Source organism: Canis lupus, chromosome 21, assembly GCF_048164855.1.
Source record: "Canis lupus baileyi chromosome 21, mCanLup2.hap1, whole genome shotgun sequence".
Classification (NCBI taxonomy): Eukaryota; Metazoa; Chordata; class Mammalia; order Carnivora; family Canidae; genus Canis; species Canis lupus.
Genome location: NC_132858.1, coordinates 29,799,347 through 29,809,155, shown reverse-complemented (window position 1 = coordinate 29,809,155; position 9,809 = coordinate 29,799,347).

Sequence of the window (9,809 nt, the reverse complement as noted above, 5' to 3'; positions counted from 1 at the left end):
GTGCAGAAGTTCCCATAGTGCCTATTTGGGAACGGATGGGGTCCGGTGTTCCTGGAGCACAGGATGTGAGGTCTGTGCAGAATGAGCAGGAGAATAGTTTTCCTGGAGCGGATGATGTCTGTTTTAATGACCTCAGAATTAGGAATTAGGTCTTGGCATGAGGGTTTCACCAGGGAGAGACGGGATAAGGCAGGCGCTGGGAAGCTGAGGTTTATAGTGTATCGGTGACATTGTATTCTGGGGTTACGATCAGAATCAGGGACAGCAGCTGAATAGAAGCTGTCACCCTTTGAGCCCCCAGCAGGAGCCAGGCACGTGCTGTTTGGATATTCATATAACCTTGCAATAACCTTTAAGGTAGGTGCCATCATTAAGCCCATTTTACAGGTAAAACTGAGGTCGATGAGTTAATTCATTGAAACACCAAGCGCCTGCTGGGAGTCAGGATGCAGCAGGGAACAATACAAAGAAGCTACTCTCAGAGTCACATGGCACCTAAACGGTGGGGACTAGTTAAGGCACATTTTGCCTGATTCTAATGTCTGTGAATTGAGAGCGTTATTCGCTAGCAGCGTGACTTCAGAACGGGACTTTAGCCTCATTGCTCATCACTTCCCTTATCTATAAACTAGGGATAAGAATATCCAGCTTGTGATGGGGAACCGAGGATTAAAGGAAGACCGAAGTATCGGCCGAGTAATAGATGGTGAAGGGGTTCTGCTTCCCTCCCTCCTCCGTCGGTCTCAGGTTCTGGCTTTGCTCCCGTATCCTAGATGATACTGGATGTGACAAAACGCAGCTCCCATGCCCCCAGTACTTTTCCACTTCATCCTCATTTTCCAACCAAGACACCCAGTGGCCCCAAACTCCACTTCTCTGCAAACCCCATAGATTCCACTGAAGCCGTGAAAAGGGCTTTTTCTCTATTAGTGATTTGTGTGGCGGTAGGCAGATTTGTAAGATGACCTCCAGCGACCCCTGCCTGATCCTCACCTCCTTCCGTAATACCCCTCCCTGAGTGTAGGGACTGATATGATGACTTAGCTAACCAGTAGTGTATGGCAAAGGTGATGAGACGTCATTTCCACGGTCAGGTTACGAGGACAGGGGCTTTCGTCTGGTTAGCAGACCTTGTGGCCTGTTCGTCTTGCTTGCTTCCAGAAAGCCAGCTGCCGTGTAGGGGAATCCACAGGGCAAGGAACTGAGGCTCTGGCCAATAGCTCTCAAGGAACTGAACCCTGCCCGCTGCCGCGTGCGTGGTTCTGATCCTTCCCCAGTTGAACCTCGAGATGACTATAGTCCATTGGGCACCTTAACCGCAGCATAGACGAGACTAAGTCGAGGGCTGCTATGTTGTGCCCATTCCTGACTCCTGTAAACTGGGTCATAATCCATGTGTGTCATCTTAGCTACTAAGATTCAGGCGTAACTTTTTGTGCAGCCGTAGGTAACAAGTACATGCCTGTGACATGTGTTTACCTGCAGGTGATAATACCTACTGTGACAGTCACTTATTTTTGTCTCTTCTAGGGCAGAGGTCTTTTGTGAACCCTTGATTATCCTCAGTGAATGGAAATTATACATAGTATGCATCTGTTGAATGAGTGGCTGGAGGCACAGGGGAGCCCGTTTCAGAAGTGGGGAGAATGATGACGGCCACTTATCTCCCCTTTTCCTCAACGTGTGTGACTTGTCACCATTTTGCTCATCCAGCTTCTGGTCCTCTCTTGCTGTTAGTTACTCCGTCTCCCTTCTGGGGAACTCCCTGTTGGTGTGGCTATTCTTGTGTCACCTGTCTCCTGGTCTTTGGAAGAAGCAAAGGAGGGAGGTCAGATTTTTCCTTTATACATGTCCTGGGACAGCTGGGGTGGGCATGTGCTCCAGGTGCTGTGGGGTCTACGGACACTGAGCACTGAGTGACGGACCTTTGGGTGGAGGGAGATTAGAAGGTTCAGCGTGGTGGCAGGAGTGTCCTGTGCATCAGCTTGTGATTGTTGTGTGACTCTTGCCAGGAAGTGCTGTTGCCAAACTGTGTAGCATTTCTGACTCCCAGTTGATTTTTTTTAAAGGCTTGGACCTCAGAGCTTCCACTTGACCCTTCTAATAGATTTCTCAAGTGTTTAAAAGTCAATGTCTGCCACTCACAACAAGAACCCTTCCTAGTACGTGTTGGGAAAAACTGGAGGATGCATGGAGTATAGGAGGGGTATTTGAAGACATAATTTCCATGTGATGGTAAGGGTCACATGACTGATCTGATTTCCTTCCACAGATTCTGGAAAGATTTATTGCTTATGTGGGACTGAAAAGGAGAGTTAGAGAGTTGGGTGTCCTGCGTGTATCAGGTGCCGCATAAAGGCTCCGTGGTGTGACGTCAGCCAATCCAACTCAGTAGGGGGTTGGCTCCATTTGACTGATGGGAAAATAAGCTCAAAGGCAAATGTGTTATCGGAGTTCTCACGGGTGACCAGTGTTGGAACAGTGGGTTTCAAGCCAGGAAACCTGTGCATGCTCCTCCTCTTGGTGTCACTCGTGGGTGAACAGCCAGCTGTGCTTCCCAGAGTCCTGTGTCCAGCAAGGCCTGGGCAGGAGGGACCCCGCGGCTTCTTGCGTATCTTCACATGCCCTGCCCCGTGTGATGGAGCCGACTTAGTAGTAGAGCAGGCTCCGCAGTAGCCCACTTCACTAGCCTCCTTTCCCTCGTTCTAGCACGTAGCTGTTTCAAAATCCTCTGTCTGTGATAGGGCCGTAGCTCTGCTGTGTGTTTTTTCACTGTTGCCAGAGGTTACTGAAACCCACACACATAGGTCGTTAGGATGAAAGGGGTGTCTAAGCCCCAGTTATCAAAGATGCTCCATGGTGGCAGTAATATTTCCTGGTTGAAATTTGCTCTCAGAGGAATGGAGTGTAACTGGAGAAAGCAGGATATTTTGATGCAGTATTTTGACCCTTTATAACTGTTAGCCTCGTGCAGTTTGTGGCCCTGTGAAAACAGAGATTTCTGACCTTTGTCAGTAATGTTTGGTGAAGGCTAATGGTACCAATATCTACTTTTAGTACAGAGTACTAATTGGGATTTTTTTTTTTTTTTTGCAGGGGGTGAGGGATAGAAGATAATACCTACTTTTTTTTTTTTTAAATTTAAATTCAATTTGCCAACATATAGTAAGACACCCGGTGCACATCCCATCAAGTGCCCCCCTCAGTGCCCATCACCCGGTTACCCCAACCCCCCACCCACTTCCCCTTCCTCAACCCTTTGTTTCTTTCCCAGAGTCAGGAATCTCTCATGGTTTGTCTCCCTCTCTAATTTTCCCCACTTAGTTCCCCTCTTTTCCCTTATAGTCCCTTTCACTATTTCTTATATTCTATGTATGAATGAAACCATAGGATTGTCCTTCTCTGATTGACTTACGTCACTCAGCATAATACCCTCCAGCTCTATCCACATCGAAGCAAATGGTCGATACTCATCCTTTCTGATGGCTGATATTCCATGTATCCATAGACCACATCTTCTCTATCCATCATCTGTCGATGGACACCGAGGCTCCTTCCACAGTGTGGCTATTGTGGACATTGTTGCTGTGAACATCGGGGTGCAGGGGGCCCGGCGTCTCACTGCATCATATCTTTGGGGTAAATCCACAGCAGTGCAATTGCTGGATCATAGGGCAGCTCTACTTTTAACTTCTTGAGGACCCTGCACACTGTTTTCCAGAGTGGCTGCACCTGCTTGCATTCCCACCTACAGTGCAAGAGGGTTACTACCTACTTTGTTATCCTAAAAAAAGAAATTTCTGAAATTTCAGCATTTGACAGCTGCCATGGGGCATTTGCTGCCATCAGCAATATAACCACGTAATGTCTCATTTGTTTTGCCTGATAAACATTTGAATAGTGTTTATTATGTGCCAGGTGCTATTCTCCTATGTGTTTACAGTTACTGATTCTCTTAATCCTCTCAACATCCTGTTGAGTTGGGGCCTGTTATTAAATCTGTTTTAGAAGGGAGGAAACTGAGGCACAAAGACAAGCCTAGATCACACACCTCCTAAGTGGCAGAGCCAGGACTCACACTCAGGCAGTTTGTCTCTCTTACCCTATTAAAATTGTCCTACATTGCCTCTCTGAAGTGGCAAGAAATGGAGATAACACATGCCCCCTAGAGCCAGAGGGTTCTTTCCTTAGAGTACCACAATTAACCAACCAGACCATTCTTTTTATCTTGACCAGGATTCTCAGCTCATGCTTAGCTCTTGGTGGGTGTGCTGTTTTCAAACTGAGCTGACGTATAAAGACAATTTGAATGAATGATCTTAGGCACTGCAAGCATTCTCACATGTAGAACTCGATGTCTGGTAAAGTTAATTAATAAGCCCCTGGAGATGTCAGAATCGATGAGAAATTGGTTATGACCTAGAGCAGGGCATGGAAGACTCGGTCACCATAAAGATCTTTTTCTGGTTGGGTTGTTGACTTGTCAATGGCTGAAAGGTCAGCAGAAAATATAATCATCACCGGGTCTGTCAAATCGCAGGCATTAAATGGCTGGCATTAAAATGATGGACTCAAAATGGCGATGGGTAAAATATCTAAAATATCTCAAATCTAAGAGGGGTATGATGAGTTGACAGTGAGCTTTGGTGGGATTGGAGTGTAGGTTGTGAATGTAGGGGAAGAATGGTAAGAGACGAGGCTGACGAGATGGAAGGTAAGTAAGGGTGGATTTTAGCTTATGGGAAATGGGGAGTCCCTGAAGTATCTTGGGGGAAAGAGACATGATTGAATAGGGATTTTAAGGCATCCCTTCAGAACCAGAGTTGGGGATGACTGGAGGCAGAAAATCAGTTGCTCTTTTCTACTCTCTGGTTTATTTTCTGACTGTGCCAGGCAGGCTTTGCCCTTAAGGATCCTCTGGGTAAAGATGGTAGATCCTAATCGGCCCTGCTGTCTCCATTCCAGAATGCCCCAGGTAATGTTCTTTGGAGGAATTCAGTATCTGAACAATGGTCAATTTTTATCGATGTGATAATTTTCTGCCATTATGAAGCAATGTCTGTAGGCCTTTGGGATTCACAGATGTGGTAAGTCAGGTTTGTTTGGAACCCCAAAATGCCAGGAGCCTGACAGAGAAATAATGAAGGGTCATTTATCCTGCTGAGAGTCTCCTTAAAGGGAATCAATAGCCTCATTGGAAAGAAAAATTGCATCATTTCTGTGAGGCCCCTTTCCAGGTGAGTAATGCTCTGTGGGTATTTTAGCTGCCATTGGTAGAGTGCTCCCTCATGACGGGCCCGGACACATGTGGATAGATAGGAGCTCATTTCATTTAAGACAGGCTTTATTGCTCCCAATTTTTGGATGAGGATGCTGAGGTCTGTACATTTAACTAATTTGCCTATCATCGTAGAGTTGGTAAACGGTAAGGGATCTGAACCCGAGTTTGTCAGATACACGGTTGTGTGTGTGTGTGTATGTGTGTGTGTATTTGCACATAGGGAAGTTTTCAGGTAGCAAATTGTGAGTCAATACCAGAGACTACTCCAAAAAGCTGTCATGCCCACTAGGAAGCTGTCATGTTCAGGCTTTCATAGGCTTGAAGAATGTAAATGAGTTGCTTTCATCCCTTGAATTGTGATTTAGAAGTAATCATCTGAAGAGTCAAATGTAATAACCTCAGCTGGTCATATGACATGCCTTTGAAGCAGGTGATCGAGTCTCAGCAGTAACATACAGAAGTACCTAATACTTAAATGGCACTTCTTATGGCAATGTTCTAAGAATTTGGCATTCGTTAGTGAGCACTTTCAATGCCTACAGCATTCTGTGAGGTCAAGTGCTATTGTTCAATCATTCCCATTTTACTGATGAGAAAACTACGTCAAGAGAGATTAAATAACTTGTCCAAGGTCACACAAGTAAGTGGCAGAGCTAGGGTTCCAACCAATGCAGTTTGTCCCTCAACTCTATGCTCTGTACTGCCTCTGTTTATCATTCCCTCCAAAAAACCAGTTCATCTAAAGGGACTCCCTTGTCCTCCCCAGAACAAGGTCATAACCTTGACCAGATCCATAAAGACTGGTTGCAGGTGACTATCTCTGAGAGAACTCTTTTGCTTTTTTTCTTTAACCAATAAGAGACGGGCCCGCAACCCTTGGAGCCCAGGACCACCTGGGCACATAGTTCTTGCAGACGATACCTGACACCCAGGGGTGGGCCCATCTTTCTGTTCTCTTTGTTCCTTTCCTTGCAGGTTGGTGGCTTTGAGAGCTAGGCTGATGGTGATAGATTTAGAGTTGTTGCCTACAGAGAATGCTGGGGTTGGGTTTGAGAGCTGGCCGGTGGTGGTAAACTTGGAGTGACCCATTGGGTATTCCTTGGCTGTGACAAGTGTTTTTAACGGGGCATCCCTGGATGGAGAAGAATCTGCTGTCACTGCGGTGGAGGCATATGGTGCCTGCTGGAAGTCTGAGCTGTGCTTTACCTCCAGGTCACATTTCATAGAATTGAAATGACCCTTGTATACCTTATCAACTAGGATATAAGTCACTTGAGGCCAAGGATGGCATATGCCTTGCATTTGTGTTTCCCAATCTCGAGTACAGTGCTCAGCTTATAGGAAACGTTTTATAAATTGGTCATTGATCCATCAGACAGTTGGTGGTCCTTCAAAACCCAGAACCTCATCATTCTCTGTAGGCCTTCCTGATTTCTCACACCCCCTCTCTAGCTTAGCAGAACTAATTACCCCTTCATCCGGGTTATTAGCTAGACTTTTCACAAATTGTTTTACTTATTTTTGCCTTAGTATCCTTACTTGTAAATCGGGGATAAGGGTAATCCCCATCTCTCATAGTTGTGAACATTTTAATGAAATAATGTGTATGAAAAGTGTTTTGTTAACTTTAGCATGATATAGAAATGATAATAATGTCATCTATTAAATACAGGTTTCCCCTAAAGGATAGGGAACATTATTTTATGTTTCTGTGTCTACATAGTCTTGCCCCGAATTATTCTAAAAGAGGCTTACCGTTGAAGGTACACGTAACTTGATTATTTAGAAGAAATAATGGCACAAAGATGATGTGGTTCTAGGGATGTTTTAATGATTTCTCCGCAATCTTTCCATCAGCTGAGAAGTAGGAGTAGCCTAAGAAGACTCTGAAAAGGTTAATCATAAAGGAAAAGTGCTCCTATTCTCACATGGCCAAGTGAGATCAATATAAACTTTTTCTTGGCCAATTCTGAGGGCCCGGTAATTTAGTGACACTAATGGTTTCTATGACAATCCTGAAGTTGAGGTTCCCAGACTCCCTATTGAGGAAGGGGGAGACCTAGGAAGTCATTTACCACTCCAGGGGAGACCTGTAAAATTATTGGCCACGTAATTAGAGAATTTGCATATTATTTCTCAAAGTAGTGGAGTATTATGGGCTGCAGAGACGACGTCTGAGCTGGAGGAAAGGGCAGAGGCAGGATGAAGCGGCAAGAGCCTGTTTCCTTTGTTCGTAGAACCTCTTAGAAATTGCCCTCGGGTTATCCCAAGAAAGAAATACAGTCTCACCCTTCATGTCTTGACCTCTTTGCCTCCCATTGAAGCGGCACACACACCAGTTGGGTGGAATAGCCTTTGTTAATGATACCGACCAAGGCTAGCGTTATTTAGAACAACAACTGGGATCACTTAAAGAGGCTCCTGTTAACCCTTGGCCTTGCTCTCTGCATGGATGGCTGACCTTCTAGAATTTTGGTCTTGGCTCTTCCCATCAGGGGAAATAGCAGGAGAAAGACTGAGGAGGGGAAATCAGCATCGGCACCAGCGTTTCCGCGCCCTTTCAGCTTGGAGAGGTTTCGTAAGCGCTTCTCCTTGACGATCCTTTCAGCAGATCAGCCCCAGTTTAGCAAAGTAATCAACTGGATGGGAGAAAATATTAATGTTTTCGAGGGCACCTGGGGTCGTAGGCCTTTGGGGTTCTCTTATCCTGGCATGACAATAAACACGGAAGGAGGTATTAATTTTTGTTGACAGACCCAGAACTGTGGCTCTGGGAGGTTAGGACCCTTGTCCAAGGTCACACAGCTGGTAGACCGGACTTGAAACACAGGTGCACCTCTGGTCTTTCCCGTGTAGGCTCTGTTGGGCGGCGGGGCGGGGGGGGGGGGTGTTGGAGTTCTGGGAGCTACTTCAGACCCTCCCTACTTCTCCTTCCAACCTAGTGGATGTGAAAAGATGGATGGGAAGGGCTCAGAGCAGAGAATTAGCAGAGCCGTCCTACAGCATCCGTGTCCTTATGGCCACTAAGGCTGTATCAACTGTGGGTTCATCCGCCAGCGACAGTTCAGATGACACTGAAATAATAGATGAGTCAGGAGAGTTTTGCTCCCTGCCCCTGTGCACATGCAAGCCCAGGGGTTGGGTTTGTTACCTTTCTTTCGTCGCCATCCCCCACCCGATCAGGCGAGCTCGAGTGTGTCCACACGGCAGGCATTAGCTGTTTGTTTGGAGAATTAATTGATGTTCCTCTAAAGAAGCATTGATTTGAGTTAGGTGATTAAAGGCACTCGATAAAGAACCTGCTTAATCTATTCACCTGTGTTCCACTGATTATGGAAAGGGATATATCAATCATTTCTCACCCAACAGCCCTTCCTTTGCCTCAACCCCTCCACTGTTCTGATGCCCTAGGACTTTCAATTAGGCTAAGAGTCAGGGTTCCTTGTCTCTGGGGGAGACGTGGAAAAGGGGGAGCAGGAGCACAGAGTGCCTTGGAGAGCGGAAAGAAGAGTGGCTGAACCTTTTACCTAGCTGTGTAAGCTTGGGAAACCGCAGCTCCAGGCCCCCTCCTCTCCTCCCTTCTCATCGGATCCCTCTGGTCCCGCATCCTCGGTGTTTACGTTCCAACTCTCTTTCCTTCCCTGGTCCTGGTGCTGTCCCGGCTCAAGTTCTGATCCGCCCGCCTCAGCAACTGCCACGGCCCCTTACCTGACCTCTGTGCCTCCACAGTGTCCCTCGCCTGCCTGTGTCCCCTCCACCCTGCCCCTGAATGCCTTGAAAATCAAGCTCTGGTGCCCTCACTGATTCCTCATGCTCTTCTCTTCCCTAGCTGCCTACAGGATGAATTCTGTACTTGTCCATATGGTCCATAAGACTTTTCAGAACCTGAACTTAGATTATAAGGCTGATTTTACCCCAGGCACCTTACATACACTGGGTTCTAGTCACACCGTGTGACCCATCATTTCCTGAAGAGTCCATTTGCTTCTGCATCCTTGCCTTATCTTTTTCCTTGGACACCCCTGTTTGTCTTCAGGTTTCACTTCAGAGACAGCTGTACAGCCTTTGCCTATTCCCTCAGCTCAGAAAGCATTAGATACCCTCATTTGTCCCTCCTTCCCCCCAGTATTTTGGATGTACCTTTCCTTAGCGGTTTTAACATTATCCTTTTAGTACTTTTTTCCCCTGAAAAGTGAGTTCCTTGAGGACAGGAATCATGACTTATTCATCCTCGCATTTCCAGAGCCTGCTGGAGAGTCTAATACATATTAAATGATGGATTGGAGTGTTTTTCAGTAAAAATTTTACCTTCATTTTTTTCCTTCTTGGGCGAAGTGTACTTTTTTTTTGCCCCAGTGACTTTGAGCTTGGCAATATTTCTTCCCTAGCCAGTGGAATGTGAACAGACATGATGTGAACAGAGGTTTTAAATGTGCATGGATGGCTTGGCTTGTCTCTTTGTGCTCCTATAATCCACCAGAGCCACTGGTCCAAGGCGAGTGGGGACACACATGGAGCAAAGTTGAGC